The following is a 27194-nucleotide window of genomic DNA, read 5'->3' on the forward strand; positions in this document are numbered from 1 at the left end:
CTCCGGATAGTAACTCCTAAGTATTTTACGGTCGTTACCGCTTCCAATGATTTACCACCTATGGCATAATCGTACTGGAATGGATTTCTGCCCCTATGTATGCGCATTATATTACATTTATCTACGTTTAGGGAAAGCTGCCAGCTGTCGCACCATGCATTAATCCTCTGCAGGTCCTCCTGGAGTACGTACGAGTCTTCTGATGTTGCTACTTTCTTGTAGACAAACGTGTCATCTGCAAATAGCCTCACGGAGCTACCGATGTTGTCAACTAAGTCATTTATGTATATTGTAAACAATAAAGGTCCTATCACGCTTCCCTGCGGTACTCCCGAAATTACCTCTACATCTGCAGATTTTGAACCGTTAAGAATGACATGTTGTGTTCTTTCTTCTAGGAAATCCTGAATCCAATCACAAACCTGGTCCGATATTCCGTAAGCTCGTATTTTTTTCACTAAACGTAAGTGCGGAACCGTATCAAATGCCTTCCTGAAGTCCAGGAATACGGCATCAATCTGCTCGCCAGTGTCTACGGCACTGTGAATTTCTTGGGCAAATAGGGCGAGCTGAGTTTCACATGATCTCTGTTTGCGGAATCCATGTTGGTTATGATGAAGGAGATTTGTATTATCTAAGAACGTCATAATACGAGAACACAAAACATGTTCCATTATTCTACAACAGATTGACGTAAGCGAAATAGGCCTATAATTATTCGCATCTGATTTATGACCCTTCTTGAAAATGGGAACGACCTGCGCTTTCCTCCAGTCGCTAGGTACTTTACGTTCTTCCAGCGATCTACGATAAATTGCTGATAGAAAGGGGGCAAGTTCTTTAGCATAATCACTGTAGAATCTTAAGGGTATCTCTTCTGGTCCGGATGCTTTTCCGCTACTAAGTGATAGCAGTTGTTTTTCAATTCCGATATCGTTTATTTCAATAGTTTCCATTTTGGCGTCCGTGCGACGGCTGAAGTCAGGGACCGTGTTACGATTTTCCGCAGTGAAACAGTTTCGGAACACTGAATTCAGTATTTCTGCCTTTCTTCAGTCGTCCTCTGTTTCGGTGCCATCGTGGTCAACGAGTGACTGAGTAGGGGATTTAGATCCGCTTACCGATTTTACATATGACCAAAACTTTTTAGGTTTCTTGTTTAGATAGTTTGCCAATGTTTTATGTTCGAATTCGTTGAATGCTTCTCTCATTGCTCTCTTTACGCTCTTTTTCGCTTCGTTCAGCTTTTCCTTATCAGCTATGATTCGACTACTCTTAAACCTATGATGAAGCTTTCTTTGTTTCCGTAGTACCTTTCGTACATGATTGTTATACCACGGTGGATCTTTCCCCTCGCTTTGGACCTTAGTCGGTACGAACTTATCTAAGGCGTACTGGACGATGTTTCTGAATTTTTTCCATTTTTGTTCCACATCCTCTTCCTCAGAAATGAACGTTTGATGGTGGTCACTCAGATATTCTGCGATTTGTGCCCTATCACTCTTGTTAAGTAAATATATTTTCCTTCCTTTCTTGGCATTTCTTATTACACTTGTAGTCATTGATGCAACCACTGACTTATGATCACTGATACCCTCTTCTACATTCACGGAGTTGAAAAGTTTCGGTCTATTTGTTGCTATGAGGTCTAAAACGTTAGCTTCACGAGTTGGTTCTCTAACTATCTGCTCGAAGTAATTCTCTGACAAGGGAGTCAGGATAATGCCACAAGAGTCTCTGTCCCTGGCTCCAGTTCTGATTGTGTGACTATCCCATTCTATACCTGGTAGATTGAAGTCTCCCCCTATTACAATAGTATGATCACGAAACTTCTTCACGACGTTCTGCAGGTTCTCTCTGAGGCGCTCAACTACTACGGTTGCTGATGCAGGTGGTCTATAGAAGCATCCGACTATCATATCTGACCCACCTTTGATACTTAACTTAACCCAGATTATTTCACATTCGCATTCGCTAATAACTTCACTGGATATTATTGAATTCTTTACTGCTATAAATACTCCTCCACCATTGGCGTTTATCCTATCCTTGCGGTATATATTCCATTCTGTGTCTAGGATTTCGTTACTGTTCACTTCCGGTTTTAACCAACTTTCCGTTCCTAATACTATATGCGCACTATTTCCTTCAATAAGAGATACTAATTCAGGAACCTTGCCCTGGATACTCCTGCAGTTTACCAATATTACGTTAACTTTTCCTGTTTTTGGTCTCTGAGGACGGACGTTCTTTATCAACGATGATAATGTCCTCTCTGGTAAGCCGTCAGGTATTTTATCGTTTCGCCCAAGGGGGGTCCCTCTAACCTAAAAAACCCCGTGTGCACGCCACACGTACTCTGCTACCCTAGTAGCTGCTTCCGGTGTGTAGTGCACGCCTGACCTGTCTAGGGGGGCCCTACAGTTCTCCACCCAATAACGGAGGTCGATGAATTTGCAACCATTATAGTCGCAGAGTCGTCTGAGCCTCTGGTTTAGACCCTCCACACGGCTCCAAACCAGAGGACCGCGATCGACTCTGGGCACTATGCTGCAGATATTAAGCTCAGCTTGCACTCCGCGTGCGGTGCTGGTTGTCTTCACCAAATCAGCCAGCCGCCGGAAGGAACCAAGGATGGCCTCAGAACCCAAGCGGCAGGCGTCATTCGTTCCGACATGTGCTACTATCTGCAGCCGGTCACACCCAGTGCGTTCAATAGCTGCCGGAAGGGCCTCCACCACATTACGGACGAGACCCCCCGGCAAGCACACCGAGTGCACACTGGCATTCTTCCCTGACCTACCCGCTATTTTCCTGAGGAACCTAACCCGCCTAACGTTGGAGCTCCCTGTAACTAATAGGCCCGCCCTCTGTGACTGTCGGGACCTTGCCGGAGAATCGGCCACTGGCCCAACAGGCGAGGCATCCTGTGGTGGCTCGGAAACGATGTCATCACCACTAGGAAGCACCCCATACCTGTTGGAAAGGGGTAAGGCAGCTGCCACGCGGCCAGATCCCGCCTTCGCCTTTCGGCCAGGCACGCGCGAGCCCACCACTGTCCGCCATTCACCCTGGAGTGATGGCTGACCGGTAAGATGCTCACTGCCGGAAGACGCAGCGACATCAGGGGTTCCATGTGATTCCAAGGCCACCGAAGTAGGCATAGGTCTTACCACAGTTGCCCCAACGTCACTACGAGCCGACGCCTGCGCCTCGAGCTCGATGAGCCTAACAGACAAAGCCTCCACCTGCCCCCGAAGAGTGGCCAATTCACCTTGCGTCCGCTCACAACAACCACAGTCCCTACACATGACTATGTTTACCCTACTCTATACGGTGACAAATTCCCGAGATAATCTTCTGATGAGCTACTCTGATAATCAAGAAACACTCACTGAAATACGAGACGCGAAATCTGCGCTAGGTTTTCCCAGAAAAACTATTTAAAAGCTAAGCGCAGCAACTAAGTACAAGAACGCTTTATACAAACAGTACTCGCTGCTGCTGGTGCTCTCGCTCTGGCTGTCACAAGACAACTGCTGATTCAAGTGACTAGTGGCTAACGGCCGCGAAACAAACAAAAGTCGGTTTTAGGGCGCTTTCTGTTCTAAACGATCAAGAAAACACTAAAAAATCTAACACGAAAACTACGTAAAGTTTTATCAAGAACTGTTAGTTACTATGCAGAGCAGATAAACACAAATAGAATCCCTTCCTTAGTGGAAGGTCGTAAACAAAATGCAAAATAAACGCTTTATACAAACAGTACTCGCTGCTGCTGGTGCTCTCGCTCTGGCACCAGCAAATCATAGAAAGTTAGTGTGTCAGTTCTCTTGTACTTAAGTCGGCATTGTGACTTTTGTATTAAATTCGGATGCAATTTCTGTGTTTCATCGTCAATAAGAAGGTCCAAGGGATACAGTAAACCTGAAGAGAAGCTTCGGAATCTAAAACTGGACTCACAGGAGAGGTTCAAATCATAGAAAGTTAGAGTGTCAGTCCTCTTGTACTTAAGTCGGCATTGTGCCTTTTGTATTAAATTCGGATGCAATTTCTGTGTTTCATCGTCAATAAGAAGGTCCAAGGGATACAGTAACCCTGAAGTGAAGCATCGGAATCTAAAATTGGACTCACAGGAGAGGTTCAAATCATTGAAAGTGAGAGTGTCAGTCCTCTTGTACTTAAATCGGCATTGTGCCTTTTGTATTAAATTCGGAAGAAATTTCTGTGTTTCATCGTCAATAAGAAGATCCAAGGTATACAGTAAACCCGATGTGAAGCATCGGAATCTAAAACTGGACTCACAGGAGAGGTTTAAATCATAGAAAGTTAGGGTGTGAGTCCTCTTGTACTTAAGTCGGCATTCTGCCTTTTGTATTAAATTCGGATGCAATATCTGTGTTTCATCGTCAATAAGAAGGTGCAAGGTATACAGTAAACCTGAAGTGAAGCATCGCAATCTAAAACTGCACTCAAAGGAGACGTTCAAATCATAGAAAGTTAGAGTGTCAGCCCTCTTGTACTTCAGTAGGCATTGTGCCTTTTGTATTAAATTCGGATCCTAACTCTGTGTCTCATCGTCAATAAGAAGGTCCAAGGGATACAGTAAACCTGAAGTGAAGCATCGGAATCTAAAACTGGACTCAAAGGAGAGGTTCAAATCATAGAAAGTTAGAGTGTCTGTCCTCTTGTACTTAAGTCGGCATTGTGCCTTTCGTATTAAATTCGGATGCAATATCTGTGTTTCATCGTCAATAAGAAGGTGCAAGGTATACAGTAAACCTGAAGTGAAGCATCGTAATCTAAAACTGGACTCATAGGAGACGTTCAAATCATAGAAATTTAGAGAGTCAGCCCTCTTGTACTTCAGTCAGCATTGTGCCTTTTGTATTAAATTCGGAAGCTAACTCTGTGTTTCATCGTCAATAAGAAGTTCCAAGGGATACAGTAAACCTGAAGTGAAGCATCGTTATCTAAAACTGGACTACAGGAGAGGTTCAAATCGTAGAAAATTAGAGTGTCAGTCCTCTTGTACTTAAGTCGGCATTGTTTCTTTTGTATTAAATTCGCATGCAATTTCTGAGTTTCATCGTCAATAAGAAGTTACAAGGGATACAGTAAACCTGAAGTGAAGCATCGAAATCTAAAACTGGACTCACAGGAGTGGTTCAAATCATAGAAAGTGAGAGTGTCAGTCCTCTTGTACTTCAATCGGCATTGTGCCTTTTGTATTAAATTAGGATGCAATTTCTGTGTTTCATCGTCAATAAGAAGGTCCAGGGGATACAGTAAACCTGAAGTGAAGCATCGGAATCTAAAATGGACTCACAGGAGAGGTTCAAATCACAGAAAGTTATAGTGTCAGTACTCTTGTACTTAAGTCGGCATTGTGACTTTTGTATTAAATTCGAATGCAAACTCTGTGTTTCATCGTCAATAGGAAGGTCCAAGGGATACAGTAAACCTGAAGTGAAACATCGGAATCTTATACTGGACTCACAGGAGAGGTTCAAATCATAGAAAGTGACAGTGTCAGTCCTCTTTTACTTAAGACGGCATTGGGCCTTTTGTATTAATTTCCGATGCAATTTCTGTGTTTCATCGTCAATAAGAAGGTGCAACGGATACAGTAAACCTGAAGTGAAGCATCTGCATCTAAATCGGGACTCACAGGAGAAGGTCAAATCAAAGAAAGTTAGTGTCAGTCCTCTTGAACTTAAGCGTCATTGTGCCTTTTGTATTAAATTCGGATGCAATTTCTGTGTTTCATCGTCAATAAGAAGGTCCAAGGGATACAGTAACCCTGAAGTGAAGCATCGGAATCTAAAACTGGACTCAAAGGAGACGTTCAAATCATAGAAAGTTAGAGTGTCAGCCCTCTTGTCCTTCAGTCGGCATTGTGCCTTTTGTATTAAATTCGGATGCTAACTCTGTGTTTCATCGTCAATAAGAAGGTCCAAGGGATACAGTAAACCTGAAGTGAAACATCGGATTCTAAAAGTGGACTCACAGGAGAGGTTCAAATCGTAGAAAGATGAAGTGTCAGTCCCCTTGTATTTAAATCGGCATTGTTTCTTTTGTATTAAATTCGCATGCAATTTCTGAGTTTCATCGTCAATCAGAAGTTACAAGGGATACAGTAAACCTGAAGTGAAGCATCGGAATCTAAAACTGGACTCACAGGAGAATTTCAAATCAAAGGATGTGAGAGTGTCAGTCCGCTTGTTCTTCAATCGGCATTGTGCCTTTTGTATTAAATTCCAATGCAAACTCTGTGTTTCATCGTCAATAAGAAGTTCCAAGGCATACAGTAAACCTGAAGTGAAACATCAGAATCTGAAACTGGACTCACAGTAGAGGTTCAAATCATAGAAAGTGAGAGTGTCAGTTCTCTTGTACTTAAGTCAGCATTGTGCGTTTTGTATTAAATTTCTATTCAATTTCTGTGTTTCATCGTCAATAAGAAGGTGCAAGGTATACAGTAAACCTGAAGTGAAATCGGAATCTAAAACTGGACTCACAGGAGAGGTTCAAATCATAGAAAGTGAGAGTGTCAGTCGTCTTGTACTTAAGTCGGCATTGTGCCTTTTGTATTAAATTCGGATGCAATTTCTGTGTTTCATCGTCAATAAGAAGGTTCAAGGGATACAGTAAACCAGAATAGAAGCATCGGAATCTAAAATGGACTCACAGGACAGGTTCAAATCATAGAAAGTGAGAGTGTCAGTCCTCTTGTACTTAAATCGGCATTGTGCCTTTTGTATTAAATTCGCATGCAATTTCTGAGTTTCATCGTCATTAAGAAGTTACAAGGGATACAGTAAACCTGAAGTGAAGCATAGAAATCTAAAACTGGACTCACAGGAGTGGTTCAAATCATAGAAAGTGAGAGTGTCAGTCCTCTTGTACTTAAATCGGCATTGTGCCTTTTGTATTAAATTCGGATGCAATTTCTGTGTTTCATCGTCAATAAGAAGGTCCAGGGGATACAGTAAACCTGAAGTGAAGCATCGGAATCTAAAATGGACTCACAAGATAGGTTCAAATCACAGAAAGTTAGAGTGTCAGTCCTCTTGTACTTAAGTCGGCATTGTGACTTTTGTATTAAATTCGAATGCAAACTGTGTGTTTCATCGTCAATACGAAGGTCCAAGGGATACAGTAAACCTGAAGTGAAGCATCGGAATCTAAAACTGGACTCACAGGAGAGGTTCAAATCATAGAAAGTGAGAGTGTCAGTCTTGTTGTACTTAAGTCGGCAATTTTGCCTTTTGTAATAAATTCCGATGCAAACTCTGTGTTTCATCGTCAATAAGAAGTTCCAAGGGATACAGTAAACCTGAAGTGAAACATCGGAATCTTATACTGGACACACAGGAGAGGTTCAAATCATAGAAAGTGAGAGTGTCAGTCCTCTTTTACTTAAGTCGGCATTGTGCCTTTTGTATTAATTTCCGATGCAATTTCTGTGTTTCATCGTCAATAAGAAGGTGCAAGGGATACAGTAAACCTGAAGTGAAGCATCTGAATCTAAAACGGGACTCACAGGAGAGGGTCAAATCATAGAAAGTTAGTGTCAGTCCTCTTGTACTCAGTCGGCATTGTGCCTTTTGTATTAAATTCGGATGCTAACTCTGTGTTTCATCGTCAATAAGAAGCTCCAAGGGATACAGTAAACCTGAAGTGAAGCATCGGATTCTAAAAGTGGACTCACAGGAGAGGTTCAAATCGTAGAAAGATGAAGTGTCAGTCCTCTTGTATTTAAATCGGCATTGTTTCTTTTGTATTAAATTCGCATGCATTTTCTGAGTTTCATCGTCAATAAGAAGTTACAAGGGATACAGTAAACCTGAAGTGAAGCATCGGAATCTAAAACTGGACTCACAGGAGACGTTCAAATCAAAGAATGTGAGAGTGTCAGTCCTCTTGTTCTTAAATCGGCATTGTGCCTTTTGTATTAAATTCCAATGCAAACTCTGTGTTTCATCGTCAATAAGAAGTTCCAAGGCATACAGTAAACCTGAAGTGAAGCATCAGAATCTAAAACTGGACTCACAGTAGAGGTTCAAATCATAGAAAGTGAGAGTGTCAGTTCTCTTGTACTTAAGTCAGCATTGTGCGTTTTGTATTAAATTTCTATTCAAATTCTGTGTTTCATCGTCAATAAGAAGGTGCAAGGTATACAGTAAACCTGAAGTGAAACCGGAATCTAAAACTGGACTCACAGGAGAGGTTCAAATCATAGAAAGTGAGAGTGTCAGTTCTCTTGTACTTAAGTCGACATTGTGACTTTTGTATTAAATTCGGGTGCAATTTCTGTGTTTCATCGTCAATAAGAAGGCCCAAGGTACACAGTAAACCTAAAGAGAAGCATTGGAATCTAAAACTGGACTCACAGGAGAGGTTCAAATCATAGAAAGTTAGAGTGTCAGTCCCCTTGTACTTAAGTCGGCATTGTGACTTTTGTATTAAATTCGGATGCAATTTCTGTGTTTCATCGTCAATAAGAAGGTCCAAGGTATACAGTAAACCTGAAGTGAAGCATCGGAATCTAAAACTGGACTCACAGGAGAGGTTTAAATCATAAAAAGTTAGGGTGTGTGTCCTCTTGTACTGAAGTCGGCATTGTGCATTTTGTATTAAATTCGGATGCAATTTCTGTGTTTCATCGTCAATAAGAAGGTTCAAGTTATACAATAAACCTGAAATGAAGCTTCGTAATCTAAAACTGGGCTCACAGGAGAGGTTCAAATCATAGAGAGTTAGAGTATCACTCCTCTTGTACTTAAGTCGGTATTGTGCCTTTTGTATTAAATTCGGATGCAATTTCTGTGTTTCATCCTCAATAAGAAGGACCAAGGGATACAGCAAACCTGAAGTGAAGCATCGGAATCTAAAGCTGGACTCAAAGGAGAGGTTCAAATCATAGAAAGTCAGAGTGCCAGTCCCCTTGTACTTAAGTCTGCATTGTGCCTTTTGTATTAAATTCGGATGCAATTTCTGTGTTTCATCGTCAATAAGAAGGTGCAAGGGATACAGTAAACCTGAAGTGAAGCATCTGAATCTAAAACGGGACTCACAGGAGAGGGTCAAATCATAGAAAGTTAGTGTCAGTCCTCTTGTACTTAAGCGTCATTGTGCCTTTTGTATTAAATTCGGATGCAATTTCTGTGTTTCATCGTCAATAAGAAGGTCCAAGGGATACAGTAACCCTGAAGTGAAGCTTCGGAATCTAAAACTGGACTCAAAGGAGAGGTTCAAATCATAGAAAGTTAGAGTGTCAGTCCTCTTATACTTCAGTGGGCATTGTGCCTTTTGTATTAAATTCGTATGCAATTTCTGTGTTTCATCGTCAATACAAAGGTCCAAGGGATACAGTAAACCTGAAGTGAAGCATCGGAATCTAAAACTGTACTCACAGGAGAGGTTCAAATCAAAGAATGTGAGAGTGTCAGTCCTCTTGTTCTTAAATCGGCATTGTGCCTTTTGTATTAAGTTCCAATGCAACCTCTGTGTTCCATCGTCAATAAGAAGTTCCAAGGCATACAGTAAACCTGAAGTGAAGCATCAGAATCTAAAACTGGACTCACAGTAGAGGTTCAAATCATAGAAAGTGAGAGTGTCAGTTCTATTGTACTTAAGTCAGCATTGTGCGTTTTGTATTAAATTTCTATTCAATTTCTGTGTTTCATCGTCAATAAGAAGGTGCAAGGTATACAGTAAACCTGAAGTGAAACCGGAATCTAAAACTGGACTCACAGGAGAGGTTCAAATCATAGAAAGTGAGAGTGTCAGTCGTCTTGTACTTAAGTCCTCATTGTGACTTTTGTATTAAATTCCGATGCAATTTCTGTGTTTCATCGTCAATAAGAAGGTTCAAGGGATACAGTAAAACAGAAGTGAAGCATCGGAATCTAAAATGGACTCACAGGACAGGTTCAAATCATAGAAACTTAGGGTGTGAGTCCTCTCGTACTTAAGTCGGCATTATGCCTTTTGTATTAAATTCCGATGCAATTTCTTTGTTTAATCGTCAATAACAAGGTCCGAGGTATACAGTAAACCAGAAGTGAAGCATCGGAATCTAAAACTGGACTCACAGGAAAGGTTCAAATCATAGAAAGTTAGAGTGTCAGTTCTCTTGTACTTAAGTCGACATTGTGACTTTTGTATTAAATTCGGATGCAATTTCTGTGTTTCATCGTCAATAAGTAGGTCCAAGGTACACAGTAAACCTGAAGAGAAGCATTGGAATCTAAAACTGGACTCACAGGAGAGGTACTAATCATAGAAATTTCGAGTGTCAGTGCACTTGTACTGAAGTCGGCATTGTGACTTTTGTATAAAATTCAGATGCAATATCTGTGTTTCATCGTCAATAAGAAGGTCCGAGGGATACAGCAAACCTGAAGTGAAGCATCGGAATCTAAAGCTGGACTCAAAGGAGAGGTTCAAATCATAGAAAGTTAGAGTACCAGTCCCCTTGTACTTAAGTCTGCATTGTGCCTTTTGTATTAAATTCGGATGCAATACCTGTGTTTCATCGTCAATTAGAAAGTGCATGGTATACAGTAAACCTGAAGTGAAGCATCGGAATCTCAAACTGGACTCAAAGGAGAGGTTCAAATTATAGGAAGTTAGAGTGTCTGTCCTCTCGTACTTAAGTCGGCATTGTGAAATTTGTATAAAATTCGGATGCAATATCTGTGTTTCATCGTCAATAAGAAGGTCCAAGGGATACAGTAAACCTGAAGTGAAGCATCGGAATCTATAACTGGACTCACACGAGAGGTTCAAATCATAGAAAGTGAGAGTGTCAGTCCTCTTGTACTTAAGTCGGCATTGTGCCTTTTGTATTAAATTCAGATGCTATTTCTGTGTTTCATCGCCAATAAGAAGGTTCAAAGGATACAGTAAACCTGAAGTGAAGCATCGGAATCTAAAACTAGACTCCCAAGAGAGGTTCAAAACATAGAAAGTGAGAGTGTCAGTCCTCTTTTACTTAAGTCGGCATTGTGCCTTTTGTATTAAATTCGGATGCAATTTTTGTGTTTCATCGTCAATAAGAAGGTCCAAGGGATATAGTAAACATGAAGTGAAGCATCGGAATCTAAAACTGGACTCAAAGGAGAGGTTCAAATCATAGAAAGTTAGAGTGTCAGCCCTCTTGTACTTCAGTCCTCCTTGTGCCTTTTGTATTAATTTCGGATGCTAACTCTGTGTTTTATCGTCAATAAGGAGGTCCAAGGGGTACAGTAAACCTGAAAAGAAGCATCGGAATCTAAAAGTGGACTCACAGGAGAGGTTCAAATCGTAGAAAGTTAGAGCGTCAGTCCTCCTGTACTTGAATCGGCATTGTTTGTTTTGTATTAAATTCGCATGCAATTTCTGAGTTTCATCGTCAATAAGAAGTTACAAGGGATACAGTAAACCTGAAGTGAAACATCGGAATCTAGAACTGGACTCACAGGAGAGGTTCAAATCATAGAAAGTGAGAGTGTCAGTCCTCTTGTTCTTAAATCGGCATTGTGTCTTTTGTATTAAATTCCAATGCAAACTCTGTGTTTCATCGTCAATAAGAAGTTCCAAGGGATACAGAAAAACCTGAAGAGAAGCATCGGAATCTAAAACTTGACTCACAGTAGAGGTTCAAATCATAGAAAGTGAGAGTGTCAGTTCTCTTGTACTTAAGTCAGCATTGTGCGTTTTGTATTAAATTTCGATGCAATTTCTGTGTTTCATCGTCAATAAGAAGGTCCAAGGGGTGCAGTAAACCAGAAGAGAAGCATCGGAATGTAAAATGGACTCACAGGAGAGGTTCAAATCATAGAGAGTTAGACTGTCACTCCTCTTGAACTTAGGTCGGCATTGTGCCTTTTGCATTAAATTCGGATGCTATATCTGTGTTTCATCGTCAATAAGAAGGTCCAGGGGATACAGTAAACCAGAAGTGAAGCATCGGAATCTAAAACTGGACTCACAGGAGAGGTTCAAATCATAGAAAGTCAGAGTGTCAGTCCTCTTGTACTTAAGTCGGCATTGTGCCTTTTGTATTAAATTCAGATGCAATTTTTGTGTTTCATCGTCAATAAGATGGTCCAATGGATACAGTAAACCTGAAGTGAAGCATCGGAATCTGATACTGGACTCACAGGAGAGATTCAAATTATAGAAAGTGAGAGTGTCAGTCCTCTTTTACTTAAGGCAGCATTGTGCCTTTTGTATTAAATTCGGATGCAATTTCTGTGTTTCATCGTCAATAAGAAGGTCCAAGGTATACAGTAAACCTGATGTGATGTATCGGAATCTAAAACTGGACTCACAGGAGAGGTTTAAATCATAGTAACTTAGGGTGTGAGTCCTCTTGTACTAAAGTCGGCATTGTGCCATTTGTATTAACTTCGGATGCAATTTCTGTGTTTCATCGTTAATAAGAAGGTTCAAGTTATACAATAAACTTGAAGTGAAGCATCGGAAACTAAAACTGGACTCACAGGAGAGGTTCTAATCATAGAGAGTTAGAGTATCACTGCTCGTGTACTTAAGTCGGTATTGTGCCTTTTGTATTAAATTCGGATGCAATTTCTGTATATCATCTTCAATAAGAAGGTCCAATGGATACAGTAAACCTGAAGTGAAGCATCGGAATCTTAAACTGGACTCACAGGAGAGGTTGAAATCATAGAAAGTTAGAGTGTCAGTCCTCTTGCACTTAAGTCGGCATTGTGACTTTCGTATTAATTTCGGATGCAAACTCTGTTTTTCATCGTCAATACGAAGGTCCAAGGGATACTGTAAACCTGAAGTGAAGCATCTGAATCTTAAACTGGACTCACAGGAGAGGTTCAAATCATAGAAAGTGAGTGTGTCAGTCCTGTTGTACTTAAGTCGGCATTGTGCCTTTTGTATTAAATTCCGATGCAAACTCAGTGTTTCATCGTCAATAAGAAGTTCCAAGGGATACAGTAAATCTGAAGTGAAGCATCAGAATCTAAAACTGGACTCACAGGAGAGGTTCAAATCATAGAAAGTGAGAGTGTCAGTCCTCTTTTACTTAAGTCGGCATTGTGCCTTTTGTATTAAATTCCGATGCAATTTCTGTGTTTCATCGTCAATAAGAAGGTGCAAGGGATACAGTAAACCTGAAGTGAAGCATCGGAATCTAAAACGGCACTCACAGGAGAGGTTCAAATCATAGAAACTGAGAGTGTCTGTCCTCCTGTACTTAAGTCGGCATGGTGTCTATTGTATTAAATTCGGATCAATTTCTGTGCTTCATCGTCAATAAGAAGGTCCAAGGGATACAGTAAACCTGAAGTGGAGCATCGGAATCTAAAACTGGACTCACAGGAGAGGTTCATAATCGTAGAAAGTTAGAGTGTCAGTCCTGTTGTACTTAAGTCGGCATTGTGCCTTTTGTATTAAATTCCGATGCAAACTCTGTGTCTCATCGTCAATAAGAAGTTCCAAGGGATACAGTAAATCTGAAGTGAAGCATCAGAATCTAAAACTGGACTCCCAAGAGAGGTTCAAATCATAGAAAGTGAGAGTGTCAGTCCTCTTTTACTTAAGTCGGCATTGTGCCTTTTGTATTAAATTCGGATGCAATTTTTGTGTTTCATCGTCAATAAGAAGGTACAAGGGATATAGTAAACCTGAAGTGAACCATCGGAATCTAAAACTGGACTCAAAGGAGAGGTTCAAATCATAGAAAGTTAGAGTGTCAGTCCTCTTGTACTTAAGTTGGCATTGTGCCTTTTGTATTAAATTCGGATGCAATATCTGTGTTTCATCGTCAATAAGAAGGTGCAAGGTATACAGTAAACCTGAAGTGAAGCATCGGAATCTAAAACTGGACTCCAAGGAGACGTTCAAATCATAGAAAGTTAGAGTGTCAGCCCTCTTGTACTTCAGTCCTCATTGTGCCTTTTGTATTAATTTCGGATGCTAACTCTGTGTTTTATCGTCAATAAGAAGGTCCAAGGGGTACAGTAAACCTGAAAAGATGCATCGGAATCTAAAAGTGGACTCACAGGAGAGGTTCAAATCGTAGAAAGTTAGAGTGTCAGTCCTCCTGTACTTAAATCGGCATTGTTTCTTTTGTATTAAATTCGCATGCAATTTCTGAATTTCATCGTCAATAAGAAGTTACAAGGGATACAGTAAACCTGAAGTGAATCATCGGAAACTAAAACCGGACTATCAGGAGAGGTTCAAATCATAGAAAGTGAGAGTGTCAGTCCTCTTGTTCTTAAATCGGCATTGTGCCTTTTGCATTAAATTCGGATGCTATATCTGTGTTTCATCGTCAATAAGAAGGTCCAGGGTATACAGTAAACCTGAAGTGAAGCATCGGAATCTAAAACTGGACTCACAGGAGAGGTTCAAATCATAGAAAGTCAGAGTGTCCGTCCTCTTGTACTTAAGTTGGCATTGTGCCTTTTGTATTAAATTCAGATGCAATTTTTGTGTTTCATCGTCAATAAGATGGTCCAAAGGATACAGTAAACCAGAAGTGAAGCATCGGAATCTGAAACTGGACCCACAGGAGAGGTTCAAATCATAGAAAGTGAGAGTGTCTGTCCTCTTTTACTTAAGGCGGCATTGTGCCTTTTGTATTAAATTCGGATGCAATTTCTGTGTTTCATCGTCAATAAGAAGGTCCAAGGTATACAGTAAACCTGATGTGAAGTATCGGATTCTAAAACTGGACTCACAGGAGAGGTTTAAATCATAGTAAGTTAGGGTGTGAGTCCTATTGTACTAAAGTCGGCATTGTGCCATTTGTATTAACTTCGGATCCAATTTCTGTGTTTCATCGTTAATAAGAAGGTTCAAGTTATACAATAAACCTGAAGTGAAGCATCGGAAACTAAAACTGGACTCACAGGAGAGGTTCTAATCATAGAGAGTTAGAGTATCACTCCTCTTGTACTTAAGTCGGTATTGTGCCTTTTGTATTAAATTCGGATGCAATTTCTGTATATCATCTACCAATAAGAAGATCCAAGGGATGCAGTAAACCTGAAGTGAAGCATCGGAATCTAAAACTGGACTCACAGGAGAGGTTGAAGTCATAGAAAATTAGAGTGTCAGTCCTCTTGTACTTAAGTCGGCATTGTGCCTTTTGTACTAAATTCGGATGCAATATCTGTGTTTCATCGTCAATAAGAAGGTCCAAGGGATATAGTAAACCTGAGGTGAAGCATCGTTATCTGAAACTGGACTCACAGGAGAGGTTCAAATCGTAGAAAGTTAGAGTGTCAGTCCTCTTGTACTTAAGTCGGCGTTGTTTCTTTTGTATTAAATTCGCATGCAATCTCTGAGTTTCAACGTCAATAAGAAGTTGCAAGTGATACAGTAAACCTGAAGTGAAGCATCGGAATCTAAAAGTGGACTCACAGGAGAGGTTCAAATCATAGAAAGTGAGAGTGTCAGTCCTCTTGTAATAAAATCGGCAATGTGCCTTTTGTATTAAATTCCAATGCAAACTCTGTGTTTCATCGTCAATAAGAAGTTCCAAGGTATACAGAAAACCTGGAGGGAAGCATCAGAATCTAAAACTGGACTCACCGGAGAGGTACAAATCATAGAAAGTGAGAGTGTCCGTCCTCTTGTACTTAAGTCAGCACTGTGCCTTTGTATTAAATCGGATGCAATTTTTGTGTTTCATCGTCAATAAGAAGGTCCAAGGCATAATGTACACCTGAAGTGAAGCATCGGAATCTAAAACTGGACTCAAAGGAGAGGTTCAAATCATAGAAAGTTAGAGTGTCAGTCCTCTAGATACTTAAGTCGGCATTGTGCCTTTTTTATTAAATTCGGATGCAATATCTGTGTTTCATCGTCAATAAGAAGGTGCAAGGTATACCGTAAACCTGAAGTGAAGCATCGGAATCTAAAACTGGACTCAAAGGAGACGTTCCAATCATTGAAAGATAGAGTGTCAGCCCTCTTGTACTTCAGTCGGCATTGTGCCTCTTGTATTAAATTCGGATGCTATCTCTGTTTTTCATCGTCAATAAGAAGGTCCAAAGGATACAGTAAACCTGAAGTGAAGCATCGGAATCTAAAACTGGACTCACAGGAGAGGCTCAAAACGTAGAAAGTTAGAGTTTCAGTCCTCTTGTACTTCAGTCGGCATTGTGCCTTTTGTATTAAATTCGTATGCAATTTCTGTGTTTCATCGTCAATACGAAGGTCCAAGGGATACAGTAAACCTGAAGTGAAGCATCGGAATCTAAAACTGGATTCACAGGAGAGGTTCAAATCATAGATAGTGACAGTGTCAGTCCTCTCGTACTTAAGTCGACATTGTGCGTTTTGTATTAAATTCAGATGCAATTTCTGTGTTTCATCGTCAATAAGAACGTCCAAGGTATACAGTAAACCTGAAGTGATGCATCGGAATCTAAAACTGGACTCACAGGAGAGGTTTAAATCATAGAAAGTTAAGGTGTGAGTCCTCTTGTACCTAAGTCAGCATTGTTTCTTTTGTATTAAATTCGCATGCAATCTCTGAGTTTCATCGTCAGTAAGAAGTTACAAGGGATACAGTAAACCTGAAGTGAAGCATCGGAATCTAAAACTAGACTCACAGGAGAGGTTCAAATCATAGAAAGTGAGAGTGTCAGTCCTCTTGTACTTAAATCGGCATTGTGCCTTTTGTATTAAATTCCAATGCAAACTCTGTGTTTCATCGTCAATAAGAAGTTCCAAGGTATACAGAGAACCTGGAGGGAAGCATCAGAATCTAAAACTGGACTCACCGGAGAGGTTCAAATCATAGAAAGTGAGAGTGTCCGTCCTCTTGTACTTAAGTCGGCATTGTGCCTTTGTATTAAATTCGGATGCAATTTCTGTGTTTCATCGTCAATAAGAAGGTCCAGGGGATACAGTAAGCCTGAAGTGAAGCATCGGACTCTAAAATGGACTCACAGGAGAGGTTCAAATCATAGAAAGTTAGAGTGTCAGTCCTCTTGTACTTAAGTCGGCATTGTGTATTTTGCATTAAATTCGGATGTAAACTCTGTGATTCATCGTCAATAAGACGGTCCAAGGGATACATTATACCTGAAGTGAAGCATCGGAATCTAAAACTGGACTCACAGGAGAGGTTGAAATCATAGAAAGTTAGAGTGTCAGTCCTCTTGTACTTAAGTCGGCATTGTTACTTTCGTATTAAATTCGGATGCAAACTCTGTGTTTCATCGTCAATACGAAGGTCCAAGTGATACTGTAAACCTGAAGTGAAGCATCGGAATCTTAAACTGGACTCACAGGAGAGGTACAAATCATAGAAAGTGAGAGTGTCAATCCTGTTGTACTTAAGTCGGCATTGTTCCTTTTGTATTAAATTCCGATGCAAACTCTGTGTTTCATCGTCAATAAGAAGTTCCAAGGGATACAGTAAATCTGAAGTGAAGCATCAGAATCTAAAACTGGACTCACAGGAGAGGTTCAAATCATTGAAAGTGAGAGTGTCTGTCCTCTTTTACTTAAGTCGGCATATTTCCTTTTGGGTTAAATTCCGATGCAATTTCTGTGTTTCATCGTCAATAAGAAGGTGCAAGGGATACAGTAAACCTGAAGTGAAGCATCGGAATCTAAAACGGCACTCACAGGAGAGGTTCAGATCATAGAAACTGAGAGTGTCTGTCCTCTTGTACTTAAGTCGGCATGGTGTATTTTGAATTAAATTCGTATGCCATTTCTGTGTTTCATCGTCAATAAGAAAGTGAAGGGATACAGTAAACCTGAAGTGAAGCATCGGAATCTAAAACAGGACTCACAGGTGAGGTTCAAATCATAGAACCTGAGAGTGTCTGTCCTCTTGTACTTAAGTCGGCATTGTGCCTTTTGTATTAAATTCGGATGCAATTTCTGTGTTTCATCGTCAATAAGAACGTCCAAGGGATTCAGAAAACCTGAAGTGAAGCATCGGAATCTAAAACTAGACTCACAAGAGAGGTTCAAATCATAGAAAGTGAGAGTGTGAGTCCTCTTTTACTTAAGTCGGCATTGTGCCTCTTGTATTAAATTCGGATGCAATTTTTCTGTTTCATCGTCAATAAGAAGGTCCACGGCATACAGTAAACCTGAAGTGAAGCATCGAAATCTAAAACTGGACTCAAAGGAGAGGTTAAAATCATAGAAAGTTAGAGTGTCAGTCCTCTAGATACTTAAGTCGGCATTGTGCCTTTTTTATTAAATTCGGATCCAATATCTGTCTTTCATCGTCAATAAGAAGGTGCAAGGTATACAGTAAACCTGAAGTGAAGCATCGCAATCTAAAACTGGACTCAAAGGAGACGTTCCAATCATTGAAAGATAGAGTGTCAGCCCTCTTGTACTTCAGTCGGCATTGTGCCTTTTGTATTAAATTCGGATGCTAACTCTGTTTTTCTTCGTCAATAAGAAGGTCCAAAGGATACAGTAAACCTGAAGTGAAGCATCGGAATCTAAAACTGGACTCACAGGAGAGGTTCAAAACGTAGAAAGTTAGAATTTCAGTCCTCTTGTACTTCAGTCGGCATTGTGCCTTTTGTATTAAATTCGTATGCAATTTCTGTGTTTCATCTTCAATAAGAAAGTGACGGGATACAGTAAACCTGAAGTGAAGCATCGGAATCTAAAACAGGACTCACAGGAGAGGTTCAAATCATAGAACCTGAGAGTGTCTGTCCTCTTGTACTTAAGTCGGCATGGTGTCCTTTGTATTAAATTCGGATGCAATTCTGTGCTTCATCGTCAATAAGAAGGTCCAAGGGATACAGTAAACCTGAAGTGAAGCATCGGAATCTAAAACTGGACTCACAGGAGAGGTTCAAATCATAGAAAGTTAGAGTGTCAGTCCTCTTGTACTTAAGTCGGCATTGTGCATTTTGCATTAAATCCGGATGCAAACTCTGTGATTCATCGTCAATAAGACGGTCCAAGGGATACAGTAAACCTGAAGTGAAGCATCGGATTCTAAAACTGGACTCACAGGAGAGGTTCAAATCATAGAAAGCTAGAGTGTCAGTCCTCTTGTACTTAAGTCGGCATTGTGACTTTCGTATTAAATTCGGATGAGAACTCTGTGTTTCATCGTCAATACGAAGGTCCAAGCGATACTGTAAACCTGAAGTGAAGCATCGGAATCTTAAACTGGACTCACAGGAGAGGTTCAAATCATAGAAAGTGAGAGAGTCAATCCTGTTGTACTTAAGTCGGCATTGTGCATTTTGCATTAAATCCGGATGCAAACTCTGTGATTCATCGTCAATAAGACGGTCCAAGGGATACAGTAAACCTGAAGTGAAGCATCGGAATCTAAAACTAGACTCACAGGAAAGGTGGAAATCATAGAAAGTTAGAGTGTCAGTCCTCTTGTACTTAAGTCGGCATTGTGACTTTCGTATTAAATTCGGATGCAAACTCCGTGTTTCATCGTCAATACGAAGGTCCAAGGGATACTGTAAACCTGAAGTGAAGCATCGGAATCTTAAACTGGTCTCACAGGAGAGGTTCAAATCATAGAAAGAGAGAGAGTCAGTCCTGTTGTACTTAAGTCGGCATTGTGCTTTTTGTATTAAATTCCGATGCAAACTCTGTGTTTCCTCGTCAATTAGAAGTTCCAAGGGATACAGTAAATCTATAGTGAAGCATCAGAATCAAAAACTTTACTCACAGGAGAGGTTCAAATCATAGAAAGTGAGAGTGTCAGTCCTCTTTTACTTAAGTCGGCATTGTGCCTTTTGTATTAAATTCCGATGCAATTTCTGTGTTTCATCGTCAATAAGAAGGTGCAAGGGATACAGTAAAACTGAAGTGAAGCATCAGAATCTAAAACAGGACTCACAGGAGAGAATCAAATCATAGAAACTGGGAGTGTCTGTCCTCTTGTACTTAAGTCGGCATGGTGTCTTTTGTATTAAATTCGTATGCAATTTCTGTGCTTCATCGTCAATAAGAAGGTCCAAGGGATACAGTAAACCTGAAGTGAAGCATCGGAATCTAAAACTGGACTCACAGGAGAGGTTCAAATCATAGAAAGTTAGTGTCAGTCCTATTGTACTTAAGTTGGCATTGTGCCTTTTGAATTAAATTCGGATGCAATTTCTGTGTTTCATCGTCAATAAGAACGTCCAAGGGATACAGTAAACCTGATGTGAAGCATCGGAATCTAAAACTAGACTCACACGAGAGGTTCAATTCATAGAAAGTTAGAGTGTCAGTCCTCTTGTACTTAAGTCGGCATTGTGCCTTTTGTATTAAATTCGGATGCAATTTCTGTGTTTCATCGTCAATAAGAATGTCCAAGGGATACAGTAAACCTGAAGTGAAGCATCGGAATCTAAAACTAGACTCACAAGAGAGGTTTAAATCATAGAAAGTGAGTGTGTCTGTCCTCTTTTACTTAAGTCGGCATTGTGCCTTTTTTATTAAATTCGGAAGCAATTTTTGTGTTTCATCGTCAATAAGAAGGTGCAAGGTATACAGTAAACCTGAAGTGAAGCATCGGAATCTAAAACTGGACTAAAAGGAGACGTTTCAATCATTGAAAGATAGAGTGTCAGCCCTCTTGTACTTCAGTCGGCATTGTGCCTTTTGTATTAAATTCGGATGCTAACTCTGTGTTTCATCGTCAATAAGAAAGTCCAAAGGATACAGTAAACCTGAAGTGAAGCATCGGAATCTAAAACTGGACTCACAGGTGAGGTTCAAATCGTAGAAAGTTAGAGTTTCAGTCCTCTTGTACTTCAGTCGGCATTGTGCCTTTTGTATTAAATTCGGCTGCTAACTCAGTGTTTCATCGTCAATAAGAAGGTCCAAGGGATACAGTAAACCTGAAGTGAAGCATCGGAATCTGAAACTGGACTCAAAGGAGAGATTCAAATCATAGAAAGTGAGAGTGTCAGTCCTCTTGTACTTAAGTCGGCATTGTACTTTTGTATTAAATTCGGATGCAACATCTGTGTTTCATCGTCAATAAGAAGGTGCAAGGTATACAGTAAACCTGAAGTGAAGCATCGTTATTTAAAACTGGACTCACAGGAGAGGTTCAAATCGTAGAAAGTTACAGAGTCAGTCCTCTTGTACTTAAGTGGGCATTGTTTCTTTTGTATTAAATTCGCATGCAATCTCTGAGTTTCATCGTCAATAAGATGTTACAAGGGATACAGTAAACCTGAAGTGAAGCATCGGAATGTAAAACTGGACTCACAGGAGAGGTTCAAATCATAGAAAGTGAGAGTGTCAGTCCTCTTGTACTTAAATCGTCATTGTGCCTTTTGTATTAAATTCCAATGCAAACTCTGTGTTTCATCGTCAATAAGAAGTTCCAAGGTATACAGTAAACCTGAAGGGAAGCATCAGAATCTAAAACTGGACTCACAGGAGAGATTCAAATCATAGAAAGTGAGAGTGTCAGTCCTCTTGTACTTAAGTCGGCATTGTGCCTTTTGTATTAAATTCGGGTGCAATTTCTGTGTTTCATCATCAATAAGAAGGTCCAGGGGAGACAGTAAACCTGAAGTGAAGCTTCGGACTCTAAAATGGACTCACAGGAGAGGTTCAAATCATAGAAAGTTAGAGTGTCAGTCCTATTGTACTTAAGTCGGCATTGTGCATTTTACATTAATTTCGGATGCAAACTCTGTGATTTATCGTCAATAAGACGGTCCAAGGGATACTGTAAACCTGAAGTGAAGCATCGGAATCTGAAACTGGACTCAAAGGAGAGATTCAAATCATAGAAAGTTAGAGTGTCAGTCCTCTTGTACTTAAGTCGGCATTGTGACTTTCGTATTAAATTCGGATACAAACTCTGTGTTTCATCGTCAATACGAAGGTCCAAGGGATACTGTAAACCTGAAGTGAAGCATCGGAATCTTAAACTGGACTCACAGGAGAGGTTCAAATCATAGAAAGTGAGAGTGTCAGTCCTGTTGTACTTAAGTCGGCATTGTGCCTTTTGTATTAAATTCCGATTCAAACTCTGTGTTTCATCGTCAATAAGAAGTTCCAAGGGATACAGTAAATCTGAAGTGAAGGATCAGAATCTAAAACTGGACTCACAGGAGAGGTTCAAATCATAGAAAGTGAGAGTGTCAGTCCTCTTTTACTTAAGTCGGCTTTGTGCCTTTTGTATTAAATTCCGATGCAATTTCTGTGTTTCATCGTCAATAAGAAAGTGAAGGGATACAGTAAACCTGAAGTGAAGCATCGGAATCTAAAACAGGACTCACAGGAGAGGTTCAAATCATAGAATGTTAGAGTGTCAGTCCTCTTGTACTTAAGTCGGCATTGTGCCTTTGTATTAAATTCGGATGCAATTTCTGTGTTTCATCGTCAATAAGAAGGTCCAAAGGATACAGTAAACCTGAAGTGAAGCATCGGAATCTAAAACTAGACTCCCGAGAGAGGTTCAAATCATAGAAAGTGAGAGTGTCAGTCCTCTTGACTTAAGTCGGCATTGTGCCTTTTGTATTAAATATCGGATGCAATTTTTGTGTTTCATCGTCAATAAGAAGGTGCAAGGTATACAGTAAACCTGAAGTGTAGCATCGGAATCTAAAACTGGACTCAAAGGAGACGTTCCAATCATTGAAAGTTAGAGTGTCAGCCCTCTTGTACTTCAGTCGGCATTGTGCCTTTTGTATTAAATTCGGATGCTAACTCTGTGTTTCATTGTCAATAAGAAGGTCCAAGGGATACAGTAAACCTGAAGTGAGGCATCGGAATCTAAAACAGGACTCACAGGAGAGGTTCAAATCATAGAAAGTGAGAGTGTCAGTCCTTTGTTACTTAAGTCGGCATTGTGCCTTTTGTATTACATTCCGATGCAATTTCTGTATTTCATCGTCAATAAGAAGGTGCAAGGGATACAGTAAACCTGAAGTGAAGTATCGGAATCTAAAACTGGACTCACATGAGAGTTTCAAATCATAGAAAGTGAGAGTGTCAGTCCTCTTGTTCTTACGTCGGCATTGTGCCTTTTGTATTAAATTCAGATGCAATTTCTGTGTTTCATCGTCAATAAGAAGCTCCAAACGATACAGTAAACCTGAAGTGAAGCAATGGAATCGAAAACTAGACTCACAAGAGAGGTTCAAATCATAGAAAGTGAGAGTGTCAGTCCTCTTTTACTTAAGTCGGCATTGTGCCTTTTATATTAAATTCGGATGCAAACTCTGTGTTTCATCGTCAATAAGACCGTCCAAGGTATACAGTAAACCCTAAATGAAACATCGGAAGCTAAAATTGGACTCACAAGAGAGGTTCAAATCATAGAAAGTGAGAGTGTCAGTCCTCTTGTACTTAAGTCGGCATTGTGCCTTTTGTATTAAATTCCGATGCAATTTCTGTGTTTCATCGTCAATAAGAAGGCGCAAGGTATACAGTAAACCTGAAGTGAAGCATCGGAATCTAAAACTGGACTCACAGGAGGGGTTCAAATCATAGAAAGTGAGAGTGTCATTCCTCTTGTACTTAAGTCGGCATTGTGCCTTTTGTATTAAATTCCGTTGCAATTTCTGTGTTTCATCGTCAATAAGAAGGTGCAAGGTATACAGTAAACCTGAAGTGAAGCATCGGAATCTAAAACTGGACTCACAGGAGAGGTTCAAATCATAGAAAGGGAGAGTGTCAGTCCTCTTGTACTTAAGTCGGAATTGTGCCTTTTGTATTAAATTCGGATGCAATTTCTGTGTTTCATCGTCAATAAGAAGGTGCAAGGTATACAGTAAACTTGAAGTGAAGCATCGGAATCTAAAACTGGACTTACAAGAGACGTTCAAAACAAAGAAAGTTAGAGTGTCAGTCCACTTGTCCTTAAGTCGGCATTGTGCCTTTTGTATTAAATTCAGATGCAATTTCTGTGTTTCATCGTCAATAAGAAGGTGCAAAGGATACAGTAAACCTGAAGTGAAGCATCGGAATCTAAAACTAGACACACAGGAGAGGTTCAAATCATAGAAAGTGAGAGTGTCAGTCCTCTTTTACTTAAGTTGGCATTGTGCCTTTTGTATTAAATTCGGATGCAATTTCTGTATTTCATCGTCAATAAGAGTGTCCAAGGTATACAGTAAACCTGAAGTGAAGCATCTGAATCTAAAACTGGACTCACAGAAGAGGTTCAAATCATAGAAAGTGAGAGTGTCAGTCCTCCTGTACTTAAATAGGCATTGTGCCTTTTGTATTAAATTCGGATGCAATTTCTGTGTTTCATCGTCAATAAGAAGGTCCAAGGGATACAGTAAACATGAAGTGAAGCATCGGAATGTAAAACTGGACTCACAGGAGAGGATCAAATCATAGAAAGTAAGAGTGTCAGTCCTCTTTTACATCAATCGGCATTGTGCCTTTTGTATTAAATTCGGATGCAATTTCAGTGTTTCATCGTCAATAAGAAGGTCCAAATGATACAGTAAACCTGAAGTGAAGCATCGGAATCTAAAACTGGAATCACAGGAGAGGTTCAAATCATAGAAAGTGAGAGTGTCAGTCCTCTTTTACTTCAATCGGCATTGTGCCTTTTGTATTAAATTCGGATGCAATTTCTGTGTTTCATCGTCAATTAGAAGGTCCGAGGTATACAGTAAACCTGAAGTGAAGGATCTGAATCTAAAACTGGACTCACAGGAGAGGTTCAAATCATAGAGAGTGAGAGTGTCAGTCCTCTTGTACTTAAGTCGGCATTGTGCCATTTGTATTGAATTCGGATGGTAACTCTGTGTTTCATCGTCAATAAGAAGGTCCATGGGATACAGTAAACCTGAAGTGAAGCATCGTTATCTAAAACTGGACTCACAGGAGAAGTTCAAATCGTAGAAAATTATAGTGTCAGTCCTCTTGTACTTAAGTCGGCATTGCTTCTTTTCTATTAAATTCGCATGCAATTTCTGAGTTTCATCGTCAATAAGAAGTTACAAGGGATACAGTAAACCTGAAGTGAAGCATCGGAATCTAAAACTGGACTCACAGGAGTGGTTCAAATCATAGAAAGTGGGAGTGTCAGTCCTCTTGTACTTAAATCGGCATTGTGCCTTTTGTATTAAATTCGGATGCAATTTCTGTGTTTCATCGTCAATAAGAAGGTCCAGGGGATACAGTAAACCTGAAAGGAAGCATCGGAATCTAAAATGGACTCACAGGAGAGGTTCAAATCATAGAAAGTTAGAGTGTCAGTCCTCCTGTACTTAAGTTGGCATTGTTCATTCTGCATTAAATTCGGATGCAAAGGCTGTGTTTCATCGTCAATAAGAAGGTCAAGGGATACAGTAAACCTTAAGTGAAACATCGGAATCCAAACAGGACTCACAGGAGAGGTTCAAATCATAGAAAGTGAGAGTGTCAGTTCTCTTGTACTTAAGTCAGCATTGTGCGTTTTGTATTAAATTTCGATGCAATTTCTGTGTTTCATCGTCAATAAGAAGGAGCAAGGTATACAGTAAACCTGAAGTGAAACATCGGAATCTAAAACTGGACTCACAGGAGAGGTTCAAATCATAGAAAGTGAGAGTGTCAGTCCTCATGTACTTAAGTCGGCATTGTGCCTTTTGTATTAAATTCGGATGCAATTTCTGTGTGTCAACGTCAGTAAGAAGGTCCAAGGGATACAGTAAACCAGAAGTGAAGCATCGGAATCTAAAATGGACTCACAGGAGAGGTTCAAATCATAGAAAGTTAGAGTGTCAGTCCTCTTGTACTTATGTCGGCATTGTGCCTTTTGCATTAAATTCGGATGCTATATCTGTGTTTCATCGTCAATACGATGGTCCAGGGGATACAGTAAACCTGAAGTGAAGCATCGGAATCTATAACTGGACTCACAGGAGAGGTTCAAATCTTAGAAAGTCAGAGTGTCAGTCCTCTTGTACTTAAGTCGGCATTGTGCGTTTTGTATTAAATTCAGATGCAATTTTTGTGTTTCATCGTCAATAAGAAGGTCCAATGGATACAGTTAACCTGAAGTGAAGCATCGGAATCTGAAACTTTACTCACAGGAGAGGTTCAATCATAGAAAGTGAGAGTGTCAGTCCTCTTTTACTTAAGTCGTCATTGTGCCCTTTGTATTAAATTCGGATGCAGTTTATGTGCTTCATCGTCAATAAGAAGGTCCAAGGTATACAGTAAACCTCATGTGAAATATCGGAATCTAAAACTGGACTCACAGGAGAGGTTTAAATCATAGAAAGTTAGGGTGTGAGTCCTCTTGTACTTAAGTCGGCATTGTGCCTTTTGTATTAACTTCAGATGCAATTTCTGTGTTTGATCGTCAATAAGAAGGTTCAAGATACAATAAACCTGAAGTGAAGCATCGGAAACTGAAACTGGACTCACAGGAGAGGTTCTAATCATAGAGAGTTAGAGTATCACTCCTCTTGTACTTAAGTCAGTATTGTGCCTTTTGTATTACCTTCGGATGCAATTTCTGTATATCATCTTCAATAAGAAGGTCCAAGGGATACAGTAAACCTGAAGTGAAGCATCGGAATCTAAAACTGGACTCACAGGAGAGGTTGAAATCATAGAAAGCAGAGTGTCAGTCCTCTTGTACTTCAGTCGGCATTGTGCCTTTTGTATTAAATTCCGTTGCTAACTCTGTGTTTCATCGTCAGTAAGAAAGTCCAAGGGATACAGTAAACCTGAAGTGAAGCATCGGAATCTAAAACTGGACTCACAGGAGAGGTTGAAATCATAGAAAGTTAGAGTGTCAGTCCTCTTGTACTTAAGTCGGCATTGTGATTGTCGTATTAAATTCGGATGCATACTCTGTGTTTCATCGTCAATACAAAGGTCCAAGTGATACTGTAAACCTGAAGTGAAGCATCGGAATCTAAAACTGGACTCACAGGAGAGGTTCAAATCATAGAAAGTGAGAGTGTCAGTCCTGTTGTACTGAAGTCGGTATTGTGCCTTTTGTATTACATTCCGATGCAATTTCTGTGTTTCATCGTCAATAAGAAGGTGCAAGGGATACAGTAAACCTGAAGTGAAGCATCGGAATCTAAAACAGGACTCACAGGAGAAGTTCAAATCATAGAAATTGAGATTGTTAGTCCTCTTGTACTTAAGTCGGCATGGTGTCTTTTGTATTAAATTCGGATGCAATTTATGTGTTTCATCGTCAATAAGAAGGTCCAAGGGATACAGTAAACCTGAAGTGGAGCATCGGAATCTAAAACTGGACTCACAGGAGAGGTTCA

Source organism: Schistocerca serialis, chromosome 11 (assembly GCF_023864345.2).
Source record: "Schistocerca serialis cubense isolate TAMUIC-IGC-003099 chromosome 11, iqSchSeri2.2, whole genome shotgun sequence".
Classification (NCBI taxonomy): Eukaryota; Metazoa; Arthropoda; class Insecta; order Orthoptera; family Acrididae; genus Schistocerca; species Schistocerca serialis.